The sequence below is a fragment of the Ursus americanus genome, chromosome 29 (genome assembly GCF_024610735.1).
Source record: "Ursus americanus isolate L20-20 chromosome 29, mUrsAme1.1.p, whole genome shotgun sequence".
Taxonomy (NCBI): domain Eukaryota; kingdom Metazoa; phylum Chordata; class Mammalia; order Carnivora; family Ursidae; genus Ursus; species Ursus americanus.
This window is the reverse complement of record NC_142155.1, coordinates 12,225,928-12,243,705: the sequence shown is the minus strand read 5'-3', so window position 1 is coordinate 12,243,705 and position 17,778 is coordinate 12,225,928. Positions and strand designations below refer to the sequence as shown.

Sequence of the window (17,778 nt, the reverse complement as noted above, 5' to 3'; positions counted from 1 at the left end):
AATCCTTTCCTTTCATTTTCTCTTGGAACCTTCCTGGCCTTTCTTTGCCACAACCCCACTAAAACTCTTTATTGCAAAGTCCAGTTATTTATTCTCAGTCCTCATTTTACTCTACCAGAGATTTCATCTTGTTTCATCCTTTTCTTCACTTGGCTTCCAGGACATCAGAGTTTTCTATTTTTTTTTTTTTCTGTATCATTGGCTACTCCTTCTGAACACCAAAATACTCAGAACTTGGACTTCATTTTTTAATCTCCATTCACTCTGTTGGTGATCTGATTCAGCCTCATGACATTAAATGCCACATATACACTTATGACACTCAGATTTTGTCTTTGGCCAAGGTCTGTCCCCTGAATTCCAAGCTTATATTTAACTTCCCACTCAACATCCCCACTTGAGTGTCTAGTTGGCATCTCAAATCTGGCATATCCCAAACTGGCATTTTATCATCCCTGCTAAACTTCCACCACCCAGTCTTCCTCATCCAGGCTTGATGGCAATTCCACTTTTCCAGTTGTTCAAACCAAAAGCCTTGAAGTCATCCTTGACTCATCTCTGCCTTGCATCTCACATTCAATGTGTTAGAAAATGTGCCCATTTCTTACCATGTTGGGCCACCTCAGATCTTCCCTGACTGCTTCAAACTTAGTAGTTTCACATCCTGTGCACTATTGGTCTGCAATACAGTAGTTGAGAAGCCTTAAGCATGTGGAGGAGGACAATGGGTGTAAGAGAATAAGGAAAAGTGTTCTAAGCAAAAGAAGATAAAATCAGGGTAGAGTAAAATGACTGCTAGCCATTTCATTTAGAGGACTGCTAGTAGTTCAACATAGCTAAAGCAAAGGATGGAAGAGATAAGCCTGAACAAATACACAGGGGCAGATTATGAAAGACCTTTTATTATTTACTAGGGCAGTGTGGACTTTATTTTGCAGGCATGAGGAGTCATTGAAAAGTCTTAAGTAGGGTGGAACAGAAGCTGATTTGTGTTGGAAAGATAATCATCACAGCAAAGTGGAAGAGAAGGTAGACAGGACACAACAGGAGTGAGGGGTGGAGGGCAAAGAGTCAGAAAGAAGAACTTTTGCAATAACCCAGGGGAAAGATGGCGAGGACCTGAAATAGTGTAGGTTCTGTGGAGATCGAGAGAGAGAGGATGAAGCTGAAAAGTCTTAAAAATGCAGAATCTCTTAGATCTGGTGTATGACTGAATATGAGGAAAGGAGGATGTCAAAGGCAATTCCCAGTTTTCTGCCTTGGGTTTGTTTGGATAGCAGTGCCACTACCCGAAAAAAGAGACAAGAGCCCCAAGTATAGAGGACAGATGATGAGTTTCTTTTGGACAGACTGAGTGCCAGGTATCCAGGGACAACTCAGTGAAGACGTTCAGGAAATTGGAAATTGTATGGGTCGGGTGCTCTGGAGAGACGTTTTTTTTTTTTTTTTTTTTTAAAGATTTTATTTATTTATGTGACAGAGAGACAGCCAGCGAGAGAGGGAACACAGCAGGGGGAGTGGGAGAGGAAGAAGCAGGCTCCCAGCGGAGGAGCCCGATGTGGGACTCGATCCCGGAACGCCAGGATCACGCCCTGAGCCGAAGGCAGCCGCCTAACGACTGCGCCACCCAGGCATCCCAAACGTTTGGGCTGTGGAGGTGAGTTTAGGAGTTATTTGGACACATAGTACTTTGGTCTAGCCTGGGCACTGTGAATTGCTCAGCGATAGTACACTGAGGGAGAAGAAAAACAATCCAAGGATAATATCAGGTATATGCACAGAAAAAGAAGCCCCTGAAAATTCAGAATTATTGGAGGGAAGGTGAGAACCAAGAGAGGGTGGAGTCTCAGAAATTGAGGAAGGAATTTCAAGAAGGAGTTATCATTAAGTAAGATGAGGACTGTCTTAGTCAGCCCAGACCTCTGTAACAAAATACCACAGACGGGACAGCTTTAACAACAGACTTTTATTTCTCACGGTTCTGGAGGCTGCAAAGTCCAAGATCTGCTGATCTGCTGGCAGATTCAGTTCCTAGTGAGGACCCTTTTACTTATTTGTAGATGGCTGCCTTCTCACTGGGTCCTTACTTTCGGGGGGGGGGGGGGTGGAGAGAGAGAAGGAGTGAGCCCTGGTCTCTCTTCGGTTTCTCATTAGCACTCTAGTTCATCATGGAGGCCCCAATCACATGATCTCATCTTAACCTAATTACCTCCCAAAGGCCCCACCTCTAAATAACATGACAATGCAGTTTAGGACTTAGACATATAAATTTTGGGGAGACACAAACATTAAGTGCATAACACGGATTAAAGGAGTCCCTTAGTCAAGAAGCATTTGCTGGCCATCGTGAGAGCAAAATTTGGTGAAGTTGTGAGTGTAGAAGTCTGATGATTGATAAAGGGAGAAGTCCGACAGCCAAGACAATGATCTCAGTCGAATTTCCCAGTAACTGACTTCAAAGGGAAGGAGAAAAAGAGGAATGTATTTAGAGAGGGGTGCAGAGCTGTTTCTACATGGAGAGATTTGAGCACGCTCAGTAAAGAATAATTTGATACTTTTAAAATACTGCAGAGAAAGGGGATGACTGACAGAACAAGGTCCTGGGATTAGAGAAGAGGAAGTAAGTTTGGGGTCAGATAAAGTAAACATACAGGTGTGAGCAGGGCCAGCTTCCTGGGTGGTGACCTGTGCAGTTGCCTGAGGCTTACTCTCAGAAGGAGCCCTATGCTTCATTTAATCTCTGCCTTGGCCACTTTGAGATTCTTAATAGTGTTCTCTTTGAATTTTCGTGTCATATGTGACATTCAATGGGACAGTGAAGCACGTGCGTGAGCAGAGAAGATCTGCCTGGCAGCAGGGTGCATACACTCCAGTTTAAGCCCACAGGCGTGGTAGGCAACAAGCAGTTCACCTGGCTGCCGACATATGTGTGCCCACCTGACATAGACCGGGGAACCACTGAAGGGGGGGCGGGGGCTGAGTACCTGTGTCCAGATTCAGTGGTGATGATGGCAGTAGCCGTGGAAGCAGCAGTGGTGGTGGCCACAGCCCTAGCCCCAGAGGAGAGGAGGGACTCGGCATGGAGGCAGCTTCTGGACCTGCCACGGGAGGCACGCTTGCCTGTGTCCCAGGATCCCAACCCTATAGCATCTGTACAAATATTAACTGCTGTGTGTGAACACTGGGGCAGGAACTGTTGGTGTGCAGACAGTAAACTCTGTAAAAAATATTAATGCGGGTGCCTGGGTGACTCAGTAGGTTAAGCATCTGCCTTGGGCTCAGGTCATGATCTCAGGGTCCTGGGATCGAGCCCTGCATCGGGCTCCTTGCTTAGTTGGGAGTCTGCTTCTCCCTCCTCCTCTGCTTCTCTCTCTTTCTGTGTCAAATAAATAAATAAAATCTTAAAAATATATATATTAATGCAAAATAGAAGTTGACACATGGGCATTGCAATAAAGCATGTCAGGGAGTTATTAGAATATTTCAGAGTTTAGAATTTCTGATTTTGAAAACTCCTGCAATGCTGTCAAGCAAATGTCTCTTCAGCTGCTATTGTATATATTTACATTTATAATTAAATTCGGACTTGATAGGAAACTGATTTGTATGAAGAGTTAAATCTTTTTAGAAAAGCTGTCCCACAAGAATCGTCATCAGCTCTAGATATACTAAAATGTATATTTCCGAATACTTTATCAGAAGTTTATCTCAAATGTTGTCATAACCTGTGAAACACTCTTAAGAGCTCCAATAAGAGTTGCATCATCAGAAAGATCCTTCTCAAAATTAAAAATTATCAGAAATTATTTGTAATCCTGCATTTGAAATGAGCAACTGACATCGCTTCCAGTTATATCAGTTGAAAACCAAGTTGCTTAAAGTAAAAATTGTGCCACCCTAATAAATGAACTTGCAGAAAAGTGAGCCAGAATCATCTTGTCATTAGGATGTCACATTAATAAAATATTGTTTTTGTATTATATGAAGTTATGATCCCAGACTTTTTTTGCAATTTGAAAGTTTATGGTTTATACATTTATCACTATTACTCCTAACATAATTTTATAATTAATATGTTTAAAGGAAAAAGTTTTCTATTTTAGTACCTATAACTGCATTTTTTCCCCTTGCTTTTTAAAATAAGGGGCCCTGGTTTTCAGTTTGCATTAAGCCCTGCAGAACAGATAGCTGAACCTGGGTGTGAGGATGGGATGTTGAGGAAGCCTATGCCTGATATACTCAGTTTCTTTTTTTTCCTTCTGGAAAGTTAGAGGTAACAAAATGAGGAGTGGGGGGAATAGAAGGAGGGTGGGTTCTAAGTGTTGGCTCCAAGGGGAGTTTTAACAATTTAAATTTAATGGGGGAATCAATAAGGGAATGTGGCATTTTGTCTGGGGGTTTTAAAATACTTTCAATATAATAATTTCCATAAGCTTTTAAAAATTACTACATCGATAATATGCATTTTATGACCAATCATAAAGAAAATTACATTTGGGGATTATGCTATTTCTGCCAAAACATTTGCTAGGTTTACTATCATGTTGTGAAAAGTCAAATACAGTTAGCCTGACTGGATACAAAATAAATGGTGTGCTGGGGTCTCAATTGCTGCAGATGATAGAGAATAAATGTAAAAATGTCTTGTAAACTATAAAGCATTATAGGTACTATACTTGTTAAGTTTAATTTTAGTAAATGATCTATAAAATGTGAATTTTAAAACTGTAGTTTGTTTATAAAAGTGGAATTTTCCAGATTATGAAACTGGCATATGCCCTTTGTTAAAAATTTGAAAACTTTGTTATATGGAGAAAAAAATTACAGGTCTTTCTCTCAAAGTCTACTACTGTTATCATTTTGATGTGTTTTCTTCTAGATTTTTTTCTCAGCAAATTAATTAGAAGTATGATCATATAGTTACATGTTATATAAATTTTTCATAAAAAGCATTTTGATATTTACATGATTGCCCATTATGTGGCTCTGTCATACATGATTTATCCATTTACTTATTGTTGGACATTTAGGTAGTTTCCAGATTTTGTAATTTTATATAACTTCATGAAGTTTCCTCATTGAACTCCTTTCCAGTTAAAATATTTCTAAAATTAAACTGCATTTAATCATGCTTCATTTCTCTGCCTGTCCCCCTCCCCTTCTTAACAAACACAAAAATGTGAGTCATTGACCTATTTGAATCTTAGTTACTAAGACCATTTGCATTAAAACATTATTCTCTTTTTTTAAAGATTTTATTTATATATTTTAGAGAGAGAGAGAGAAAGAGCAGGGAGAGGGACAGAGTGGGGAGGGAAAAGGACAAGCAGACTCTGAGCAGAGTGTGAAGTCCAGTGGGGCTCCACCTCACAACCCTGAGATCATGACCTGAGCTGAAATCAAGAATCGGACACTCAACCCACTGAGCCACCCACGTGCCCCTAAAACATTCTTCTTAGAAGGTGAAAAAAACACTAAAGTGAACCCCACAGGAAATCGCTTTTGGGAACTTATTTTCTGTTATACGGACTCACAGTGGTAATGCCTGAGAATTTCTTAGCAGGGATGAATGGGAAATATCCAGATATTTCATGATAGTTGCATTAATCATTGCAGGAGAGAATGCCGGCTGGAAACAGGCTGAGGATCCCTACCAGATGTCGTAGGCTGTTTTCTATCACCTCTAAACTATTTAAATGGAAATAAGTCATTTGGAATCACATTTAGATTTTCCCAAAAATGACCACTCTAACTAGGAATGTTTCACTTGCCTTCTGTTCATTTCAGTCTCACCATTACTGACTGTTCCAGGATATTTATTTTGTGGTCAGGAGACTTGAAAGAGTTAAAGCACTTTGCAAATGCCTTACTTGTGTTTGGGATTAATTTCCTCCCCCAGCAGGATCTGGCTTATTCGAGCTTCAGATATGTCTAAAGAAAATTCTATGTTAGATGCGTCACTGAAACGCTTGTTGTCTCACCAGGAGCCCACATGAAAACGGCTTGGTAGAGTAAACTTATTTTTGTCTCTTTCTTCTCATGAGCTTTCTACAAAACAGCTGGCCTTTTCTAAAATGAGGTTGACTAACCATCTACAAGATCTGAGAAGGGACTAATTAGTATTGGAGGTTGATTAGGAATCGTATCTATTTTTATTTAAAAAGTCACACACAGAGAAGCATTTGTTTGGGAGCTTGCTGTAAAATTACTTTTCACCAACCACAGCGTTACTGGGCGGCTATTGCCTGGGAACAAAGCCCATGATTCCTCATCACTGTTTGAAATGGGGCCTGTCATAATCAGTGTCACTCAGCTACATGACTTTACACAGTTGTATAGGTCGAGGCAAGAGATAACAGGAACCCTGACCTCTTGGTGTCAGAGACACCTCTTCATTAATTGTTCAAAGTAGAGGCTAGGACTAACGTGCCTTTGCAGGCCTTTCCTTTGGGGGTGAACAGAGACGACAGGTACAGCACAGGAGTCCTGCAGCTGAGGGAACAGGGACCCTGAGGGCTCCCTCCCCACCTCCCTGTCCCATCTTACCTCTGAGGAGATGGGCCCTTTGGTGCCCTACCCACACTGGCCAATCCCTACCTCCAAAACCTGCATCAGGAATAACACAAAAGAACGTCGAGAGGCAGCTTTTCCAGGCTGAAGTCCCAACTTCAAATCTGACCTGCTCCTCTCTCACTCTTCTCCAGCTAGATTAAGTCCTCTGATTATCTAGACTGAGTTAACTTGGAATTCCTAAAGAACAGGATCTCTCTTTCCGCTTTATCTACATTCTTCTCAAACTTCAGCCTCACACTGCTTTTCCCTGCCTTTCTCAGGCCATTTTCACCCCCCGCTGCAGTTTTGGTCTAGAGGTCAGCTTCCCTGACCACACCTGGCCTCACTAGAACCTGACAAACAAACGAAAGACCCCCAAAGACAATAGCCAACACCAACAACACATTTAGAGGCTGTGGACTGTTTTCCCACAGTACCCTGCTCTTAGGCTTTAAATAGCACCTATACTCTGTTAGAATCAATCACTGGTTTACTTGGGGGTATCTCCTCTGTTAGCCGGTAACATTCTTGAGAATACTGTTTTGTTCATCTTTATATGCCATTATGTTAAAGAGGTCTAAGACACAGTTTCTTTCTTTCCTTTTTTCTTTTCTTTTTTTTTTTTAAAGATTTCATTTATTTATTTGACAGAGAGAGAGAGCGCACAAGCAGTGGAGGAGCAGAAGGAGAGGGAGAAGTAGACTCCCCGCTGAGCAGGGAGCCCGATAAGGGTCTTGATCCCAGGACCCCAGGATCATGACCTGAGCTGAAGGCAGACGCTTCACCAACAGAGCCACCCAGGTGCCCTGGCACAGTTTCTTTCATCAAGGGATTCGCAATCCAGTTGTAAGAAAAAGGTATATCTGTGTAAAGCCAACAGTGAAAAATACACACAACTAAGATCAAAACAGGATCAATAGGATCAATAGGAATTTATAGACAGGACTGATTGATGAAGGCAGAGTAATCCAAGGAGGCCTCATTGGGAAGTTGAGATTAGAATTAGATTAATGTCTTTGCTGTAGGACTGAGGGAAGGGGGACACCGAGGCTGTTCTAGGCTAAGGGAATGAAATGAACAAAAATGTGAAGGTTGGAAATAAGCCTAAGATGAGTAAAATGAGCCACGTGGAGAAGGCTGAGACGTGGAGTAGGAGCTCAGGCAGAGGTCATAGGAAGAATGAAGTACAAGGAAAGAACTAGCCTGACTAGAAAGAACAATAAATAGTATACTGTGGTGAGAAGTCATATAGATTGGACTTGATGGGAAATAAGAAATCACCGTAAGTTCCTAAGTGAGGATTACTGTGGTAAATTGTTACCCACCCCTGACCCCCCATTTCCAAGAAATCAGTCCTCCTAGTCTCTATACTTTTATATAAAGATTTTCTCCTATCTCTCCTCCCACACTGACTCTGAGCTTGGACACATGACTTGCTTGGGCCAATAGGATATCCGCCAACATGACTTCAGTGCACTGGGGTTTGTCCTTTTGGAATGCTGCCTTTGCAGCACGAGCAAGCCCAGGCTAACCAACTTGGGAAGAAAGACCTTGGGAGACAGGAAAAATGAAGGGAGAGAGGCTGGCAGTGCCAGTCACTCCAGCCATCCCACGTGAGGCCCCAAACATGTAGGAGGGGCCCCACCCATCCCTTCAAGGCATGAGGTGAGTACATTTGCATAAGTGACCTCAAGTAAGATGGCAGAAGAACTGTCCAATTGCTGACCCATAGGACCGTGAGCAGTAAAATGGTGGTTGTTTAAGCTACTAAATTTTGGAGTGGTTTGTTTTACAACAACAAACACATTCATAAGATGAAAGATTTTTCTCCTATCTCTCTACCTCTCCTTCTTGGTCACCTGTACAGGTCCATCATGTGTCGCTGATGTCAATATTCAGGAAATATTGATGTTACTCAAGCAAGACTCAATCCTAGGCCACCTTCTGTTTTCTCTCAATTCTCCCCCCTCATGTGATTTTATCCACTTCCATAGCTTCTTTAATGTAAGAATGTGCGCCACCTCTGTACTTTCAACCACTAGTTTACACCCCAGCTCGAACCTCTTCCCTGACCTCCAGATCCAGATATACTAGTGCCTGCCTGACAGCTCCATTTGGGTATCTCCAAGGCGCTTCAGACTTACGATCACCCTAAACATTCTCCTGTTCTGGCATTGCCTCGCTCAGTGACTGGCACCATCCATCCAGCTGCACAAGGCAGAATCTTAGGTGTTTTTATAATCTTCAGCTTTATTGAGGTATAGTCGACAATTTAAAAAATGTATATATTTAAGATGTACAACTTGATGATTTGATATATGTATACATTGCAAAATATTCACAATAACCAAGCTAATTAACATCCTTGTTACCTCACATAGTTCCCATTATTTTTGTGTGCGTGTGTGTGTGTGTGTGTATGTGTATCGTTAACTATGATCATGTTGTCCCTTACTGCCTCTTACTATGTCTAGTTGGTTTTACCTTTTCATCATTTCTCAAATCTACCTACTTCTTACACTCTCCACAACCACCACCCCAATCCAATCGCCATCATCTCATCTAGATCCCTGCCAAAGATGCTTAACTGCTCTCCCTGCATCCACTCTTGCCTGCATCCAGTCTGCTCCCTTCACTGCTGACAGGAATGTTGATTTCTCAAAACATAAATCTGATCGTGTCATTCCATTACTCTTGAGATAAAGACCAAAAGGACAACTGTGGCCTAAAATTCTGTGTTAGTTCCGGTTCCCCAAGAAGCAGATGCGAAGACAGGTTTGACATGAAAGATACTTATTAAGAAGAAAGCCTATGGGGACACCTGGGTGGCTCAGTTAGTTAAGTGTCTGCCTTCGACTCAGGTCATGATCCCAGGTTCCTAGGATCGAGTCCTGTGTCAAGCTCCCTGCGCAGTGAGGGGTCTGCTTCTCCCTCTCCCTCTGCCCCACCCCCTGCTTGTGCTCTCTCTCAAATAAACTAAATCTTAAAAAAAAAAAAAGAAGAAAGAAAAGAAAAAGGCCTATGAAGAATAAAGGGGAGGAGGAGAGAGAATGTAAGAGAGCTTTGGAACTGTGATGCAAGTCTAACACCTGTGAAAGAGAGGAGGTAAGAAGGAAGACTGGGCAGGAAAAGGCTCGGATTCCAGTCTGAGGAAGTTTGGCCAAGCTAATGTTGCCTATTAGAAGAGTCTCTTGTCTTAAAGCCTTATCCTCAGGTTGTCTTTCCTCTCTGCTTCCCCATAGCAGGAGCTCCGCGGGGTGCACTGCATGACCACCGGAAGGCCCTTTGTGGTGCCTCCCCCGTCCACTTTCTCAGCTTCTTCACCTAGTACCATGCTGCCTTTTGTGGTCTCAGACTGGCCTTTACAAGTCTTTTGTCACTTACTTGAACACGAATGTTACATGTTTCTAACCCTCTCACCCCCGACATAAACATCGGTTTACACCTATTCATCTTTTAGTTGTCAGCTCAGGTGTCTCTTTGCTTAGAGACGATTTCCACAACTGGGGCCAAATCTCTCCTTTACATGCCCTCATAGCACTATCTTCCTTTCCTTCTGGGCATTATTTGTGTGATTATTTGATTACTGTCTGTCTTCTCCCCAAGACTATGAGATACTTAAGAATAGAAAGGGTCTCTTTTTTACTTGTGAATATATCTGCAGGGACTAGCATATAGTACCTGCTCAGACTATTTTTCTTGGATGGGTGGATGGATGGATGGATGGATGGATGGATGGATGGATGGATGGAAGCAAGGAGACTCAAATCCTTGATCTACTGGTATACTTTGAGCACTTTTGGTCTTTTCAGCTACTTTATCTACTTTGGAGCTGATGAGAAGTTGATAACCCTGCCCTTTATTGTGAGGTCTTCAGATTCTTAAAAAAAAAATGGCCTTGGATGAATTAGGGTCAGGAAGAGTATGGAAACAGAGAAGGTGTGTGACAAGCTGATGAAATGAATTACAGGCAACATTATAAAGAAAGAAATGAAGTGAGTAATTCACTTACTGGACATTTCATTTATATGGAATGAATCACAGGTGACTCAAAGGTGTAAGTCAGGAGATTGGGATCATGGAGATGCCAATGTCAGAGGCATCGAAGGTGGAGCCCTAATGAGGAGGAAGGAGCAAGATGAGTTGATTTTGAAGGCACAGATTTCTAAATAGAGCCAGTCTCTCCTAGTGGAAATTGTCAGTGAGGCACTGGAGATGTAGAAGTGAAGCTGGTGTGAGAGATCTGAAGCCCATTGAGTGTCTCCTCCAGGGGGCCTGCCATGACGGCTGAGTCCCAGAGGCCTGGGAGTCTGGGTTGAATGAACCTGCATGGGGAGGAGAATAGGGAAATAACCTGAGAGGCAAAGGACAAAAGGAAAATGTTGCTTTGTCACCTATAAGCCAAAGAGTTAGTCAGAGGAACTCTCAGTACAAAGTGTCAAGGCAGAGATGCAGAGTCTGTGGGGAACTGATTGAATGGGAAATGGGGCTCCAGGAGGGATGGGAGGTTTGAAGAGGGTGACAGAAATTAGACCCTGGGAAAGATTCCCTGAGCCTATGGGAGAGCAGCTGTCAAGGCTGTCAAGACCCATAGTGTGGTGGGCATAAGGATGGACCCTCTGTACTAATTCCTTAGAGAAGAAGTGATGGTGACATTGTTAGATGCATAGCCCCTGTCAAACAACAACAACGACAACAATAACAAACCATGTGCTTTAGGAGAGAACACCAACAGAGAACAGAGAACAGTCCTCAGCAAGGGCCTGAAGATTCAACACTGACAATGAGGGAAGCGAAGAAAGAAGAGTTTTTACAAGGCTTAACAAGGAGAGTTGGGACGCAGCTATGCAGAAGTGCCTAGAGTGATGTTTCCAGGAAGAAGAGGAAATCCTCAGCAGAGAATCAGGGATAACAGGAACAAATGAAACCGAATTAGGCTCAGTTTCCTAGTGGACGTATGTGATAAAATGTTCCCCAAAACCTTTTCTCAATCTTCCTTCTGTTGAGGTAAGTTTATAGTCAAATACAATAAAATGCAGAGATTTTAGGGATATAGTTCAGTGAGTGTCGACAACTATATAAACCTGTGTAAATCATCACCCCAATTAAGATACCAAACATTTACATCACCCCAGAAAGATCCCCTGTGCACCTTTTCAGTAAATCTCCACTCTGCTCCTTCCTTAGGGATTTATGGTTCTGCTTTCTACAACCATATATTGGTTTTGTCTCATCTGGAACTTCATATAGTTGGAACCATTCAGCTTATATTTTTTTGTGTCAGGCTTCTTTCACTCCACATTTTATTTTTAGATTAATCCATGTTGTTTTGTATATAGTAGTTCATTGCCAAGTAGCATTCCATTGTAGAAATACACCATTATTTGTTTATCCTCTTCCATGTTGATGGACAGTTGGGTCGCTTCCAGGTGTGGGATGTCATGAATTAAGCCATTGTGAACATTCTTAGGTAAGTCCTGTTTGTGAATATATTTTTTCATTCCTTTTGGAGTGGAATTGCTGGGTCATAGGAGGAGCATATGTTTAACTTTATCTGACCAATAGTGTTCCAAAATGGTTATAACATTCCATACTCCCACCAGCAATAAAGTAATATTAAGTATACAAGTTGCTACTTAATATTTGGTGGTGGTATTGTCAGTCTTTTTAATTTTAGTCAGTCTGGTGGGTGTCAAGTGGTATCTCATTGATTTTTATTTACATTCCCCACTGACTAATGATAATGAACACCTTTTCCTGTGCTTATTGGTCATTTATGTATCTTCTTTCTGATCTATCTCTTCAAGACTCTTGCCATTTTATTTTATTATTTTTAAATTTATTATTTTTAAATAAGCTTTTTACTTTGGAGTGATTTTAGGTTTACAGAGACATTGCAGAGAGTCTTTTGCCATTTTAAATGAGGTGTCTTTTTATTATTGATTTGCAGGAGTTTCGTATATATTCTCCAAATAAACCCTTTATATTTATCATGTATTACAAATACTTTCTCCAAATCTGTAGCTTGCCTTTTCATTTTCTTTTTTAAAAATAGGTTTTCCAAATTTTATAATTTTTCTCCAGCTTTTTTTTTTTAAGATTTATTTATTTATTCTAGGTGGGGTAGGGGCATTGGGAGAGGGAGAGAATCTCCAGCAGACTTCCCACCGAGCATGGAGCCCAACGTGAGGCTCCATCCCAGGATCCTGAGATCATGACCTGAGCTGAAATCAAGAGTCAGATGCCTAACCAGCTAAGCCACCCAGGCATCCCTTCTCCAGCTTTTTTGAGATATAATTGACATATAGCATTGTATATTTATTGTAAGTTTAAAGTGTACAATGCTTTTTCATTTTATTAATGGTGTCTTTTGAAAAGCAGAACTTTTTAATTTTAATGAAGCCTGATTTTTAATTTTTTTCTTTTATGATTAGCTCATCTTGTGTCCTAAGAAATCTGTCCTAAAGTAGTAAAGGATAATTAACATTTTAAAATAATTTAAATAAACCTATGCCTTTCCCCTACTTAAATAAATAAACCTACTTCCTTTCCCCCTAAATAAACCTACTTCCTTTCCCCCTTTCTCCTAAAATGATGCTACTTTTAGTTTAAAATTACTACAGTGATATGCACTGTTTTGATAAGAAGGTCAAGAATGAGAACGGCAGAGAATCTCACGTATAAGGCGTCTCATCCCAGCAAGTACCAAACCTCAAAGGCCTAGAAGAAAAGGAATAAGATCCTTTAAAGACCAGGAAAAGTAGCAAAGTTCTTTGAGCACATGCCCCCTCCACTTCCATCAAATGGCATATGGCTCATTATCAATAATTTTGGAGCTCTACGTAAATCAGTTTTAGTTTGACTTTTTATATCTAACAAACAAAAGAGGAAGGTGTTAGAAGACTTATCGGTGATCAAAGACTCTAAAGGGAAACTAGAAAGGCCGGCTTCAGAAAGGACAGCAGCTGAAGTAGCTGTGAGGTTCAAGGGAGCAGGATCCAATAGACAAACAGATCTCAATAGGGACGAGTGATCTCCAGCTGTTCTCGTTTTTGTGCCCTCCGTTCAAGCTCTGCTTTCTAGAGCAAAGTATCTGAATAGCCTAATTTGGGCACATTCCCAGGGGACCTTAGCTGATAGTCCCTCCTTCAAAACTGGATTCAATAGAGGAAGGAGATAGCTCCCTGGAGGAAAATCGGGGCACTGCTACTAGAAGGGGATGGACTCTAGGAGGACAAAAGCAGTAAATGCCCACCACACCCTTAAAAAGTCAGCACATATATCTTCCCGTTTGTGTTTGTATCCTGCCTCAGCAGGATGAAATTGCTTTTATTCACTTATCCTTGAGTCCTCCCTCAAATAACTGGGCTTGGTTGAATTACATTATACTACTGCTAAGGTCCAATTTGTGAAAGCAAAGCTCATCCCAGGTTGGTTTTGTTGTTGTTGTTGTTGCTTTAAATCTTGAAGCTGCATGTGTATTTCTGATTACGTAGAATTTTTCTTTCTAAATTGAGATGAAGAAACTCTGTAGATTCTCATATTACGTGGGGGGAAGGGATAACTCTAGATAAAATATGACTTGACTAATATTGGGAGTTAGGAGTGATATAAACAGAATTTTTATGCAGTAGATTCCCTCTTTAAAAATTTGTTTAAAATGTTATGTTTCTTAATTTTGTTTCTAGAAATTATATGTTTTCACAGACAAGCTCCTATATTCAATTTTTTGCTCATTCATGCATTCAGCAAACATTGTTTAAGGGCTTGCCATATGTGTTAACAGCAGGGGCTCTGAAGACCTCTGATGAGATCATGGAAGAAACCGATCTATGAATATAGACGATAAACTACGATAGGAGTGAGGGATGGAGTTGACTGTTTTGTTCACTAATTTTTATCCTTAGTACCTGGCACAGTGCCTAAAACATAGAAGGAACTTAAAAATATACTGTTGAATGGATGAATAAACAAATAGAAGGAGCAGCCAACTGGTGGTGTTGGGATTATAGAGGATAATGGGGAAGGACAAGTTCAGGAAATTTTCCTTAGAGTTGTTTATTCTGCTTCAACAAAATGCTTGGAAGAATGAAGGCTAGAGTTGCCCAAGCCCAGACTTGAAGACTGGCTACCGCTGTATGTGTCCGTCAGGCTTCTGCCTGGTTATCTTATATCCAACAAAGATGACAAGAGCTGGATGTGCTCTTCTGGTTCTTTGTAATCAGGCTTTTTGTGACTGGGGACACTGGCTGCCCATAAGACCACCAAAACCATTTCACTGTCTCTGTGCTGGGGGTAAAAAGATGAGGCATTTAGAATTTGAAAATTACTTTTTCCTACATTGATCAGTGTGATGTTGAAGGTTCTTCTATAATAGATACTTGCTCAATACTGTATATTTGAAAATAACTCACTTCTGAAGGAAAGTAGAGAAGTGTGTGGAAGTCATGTATCTTCAATGAAGACCACACTTCCCAAACTGAGGAGAGTCCATTGGTACCTAAGCAGAGATCAAAAGAGTGCTCCATACACCAGCTGGGCAAAGGTTTTAAGAACTACAAACACATCCGGGCGCCTGAGTGGCACAGTTGTTAAGCGTCTGCCTTTTTGGCTCAGGGCGTGATCTTGGTGTTCTGGGATCGAGTCCTGCATCAGGCTCCTCCGTTGAAAGCCTGCTTCTTCCTCTCCCACCCCCTCTGCTTGTGTTCCCTCTCTTGCTGGCTGTCTCTCTCTCTGTCAAATTAATAAATAAAATCTTAAAAAAAAAAAAACTACAAACACATTAACATTCCATGATAGAACTTTAGAAAACAAACCAAAATAAAATCTGGGTCTTGCCTGATTTTTCTCTCTTTGTATGTCATATGTTGTGTTTGTTTACACATCTCCATGTTTGTGTATTCTCTTGCTTTAATACACTTGGTCTCTCTTTAACTCTTACCATTGTTGGATCTAACTTGTTCTACTCAGTTTTCCATCCCAGAGGGTAGCATGGCTTATGAGAAGAGCAGGACCTTAATGCCAAAAAGACCTGGCCTCAAATGCCAGTTATTCTATTTAATATGTAGGCAACTTTCAAAACGTACTTTCAAAAAGTACTCAACATCTTTGAGCCACAGTTTCTGTGTTGTTCAGTGATATTTCCATTTCTTCTTCTGGGTGCATGATAGGATGACACTTCTGGTTCCCTTAATATTAGCACATGTCACGCACTTGCTATGGGCAATGGATTGAGAGTAGAAGTAGACATATGTTATTCCTGGGGAGAAGCCTGTAAAAAAGTTATCTTGTTGCTTTTCCCCTGAAGCATGACGGAGACTCTATCAGTCTGGTCCCTGAGTGAGGGCAACATGGTGCAGAATGCCCACCAACCCAATGGACATATAGCACAACCAAGAAATAAACTTCTATTTCTTGAGGTCATTAAAATCTGGGGGTTGTTTGTTACTCAGCATTAGTCCATCCTGGCTGATATTTCCTAACATGAATAATGATTATAAGATTTACCTCAAAGAGTTGGTGTGAGAACCCATAGTAGGGGATTAAAAAGCAGTGGCTTTTATTACTATGACCTCCCTTCTCCCAGCCATCTGTATCTACTGCTCAAATCAGACATTCCACCTACACACTCACACATGGCTCACTGTGGTCCATTTCACTCCCCCCATAATTCTCCTTCATTTCCAACCCCTTTTCTTTGTCTTCTATGGAATACCAGCTCCATTGGGTTCAAACTCTCTACACCTGTTTCTTGTCTTTATTCTCCAACTGGAAACAGAATTTTAGAGTTAAAAAGGACTCTACATCTCTAAGAATCTGTAGACACACACCTTCAACCTCACTCTCTGGCCATCATACATCTATAGACATCTTGACATCTGGACCTCATTGGTATAAGTTACTTCTTCCCTGAGAGCTAGGTACTCTGGGTCCCTAGATTCTCCCCCCTTATTTTTTAGCTGTTAGCATTCATTTCCTAAGGACACCAAATCACCTTTGGCTGCAAAGGAACCTGTAGTCATTTAGCTATTCTGACCTCACCTCTCCCACACATATTTTGGACACTTACCTTACATTTTACAGTTAACTCTCGCCGTGCTTTCTATCCCTGTACCTACAATTTCTTCCCCCCGCCCCCAACCATCCTCATCACTCTCTCAACATTTTGCTGAAATGCCAGATAGTTGCAGTCCTTGGGAAGTCTCATCAGATTATTTCTCTTCTCTTTTTCCTATCCTAAAGGAAAACAACTGTACAGACCCATGACTACATGTTGTATGTGTTATCTAAAACTGAAATAATGGACTTTTCTGGACATTTGGCATTAGTGTTCACCCTTGCTTCTCAGAAACCTCTTCTACCATAGGCTCTGGTTCTCTTCCTGGCCGTACTTCACCACTCTTTTCAATAGTTTGCCTTTCTATGTTCATTCGTCATTTAACTGGCAATCCCCAGAGTTTTGTCCTTTCAACTTTTTTTTTTTTTGTCTACATGCTCTCTCTAGGGGAATTTCATTTAGTCTTATGGCTTGTATGACCATTTAAATGTAGATGACTACTACATACAGCACTAACTTCTCTCTAGAGTGTTAGAAGTAGAAATGTGATGTCCTATTAAACCTATGGAGGTGGATGTCCTATGGACACCTTAAACATGTCCTCAAGTAAACACCTTTTGTCCTCTGACCCCAAAACTGAACTATCCCTTTTCTCTTGTGTTAGTGGCATCACCATTTACCTGCCTCCCAACTTAGAAACCTTGGTGTTATTCTCACCTCCTTTTTCTCAACCCCCACATACAGTCAGCTGCCAAATCCTGCTGCTTCTAATTTTAAAACATCATTTGACTTTGTCTCTTCCAAACTCTATGCTACTGGCTTAAAACAAGCCTTCAGCATATCTTCTTTGGACTTATTGCAACAGCCCTGTCTGTAATTTGTTTCCCTGATCCCAGGAATAATATTTCCCCCCTCCCATATTGTCTAGCCTCCCATTACAGTTATAGAAAACAAAGCTAACCAAATCTTTTCTCTGTGTAAAAACTTCTGCTGGCTCAATATGCCCATGAAGTGAAATTCAAACTAGGTAGTTTGGCTGCAAAGTTCTTAACTTCTTGCCTCTGTTCTACTTCCCCACCTTGCTTCCTTTCCTGCCTTCCTGTTCTCTATGCACATCTTAGGTTCCTATTGTCTCATATTCTCACTACTTCCAGCACAGAACCGTGCTT

At 41.2% G+C, this 17,778-nt stretch overlaps 1 protein-coding gene across 3 annotated transcripts in view; it reads left to right on the top strand.

Moving 5' to 3' along the window:
* Positions 1 to 17,036, top strand: part of SDHAF4 (succinate dehydrogenase complex assembly factor 4) — a 71,002-nt gene extending 53,966 nt beyond the window's left edge. For 2 of the 3 annotated variants that reach the window (XR_015722252.1, XR_015722251.1), the window contains 2 exons: positions 1,481 to 1,657; positions 7,204 to 17,036. The gene's annotated coding sequence lies outside the window, so the exon portion shown is untranslated. The remainder of the gene's footprint in view (positions 1 to 1,480; positions 1,658 to 7,203) is intronic. The other variant, XR_015722253.1, reaches the window with a different exon arrangement.
* Positions 17,037 to 17,778: the final 742 nt, after the last annotated feature.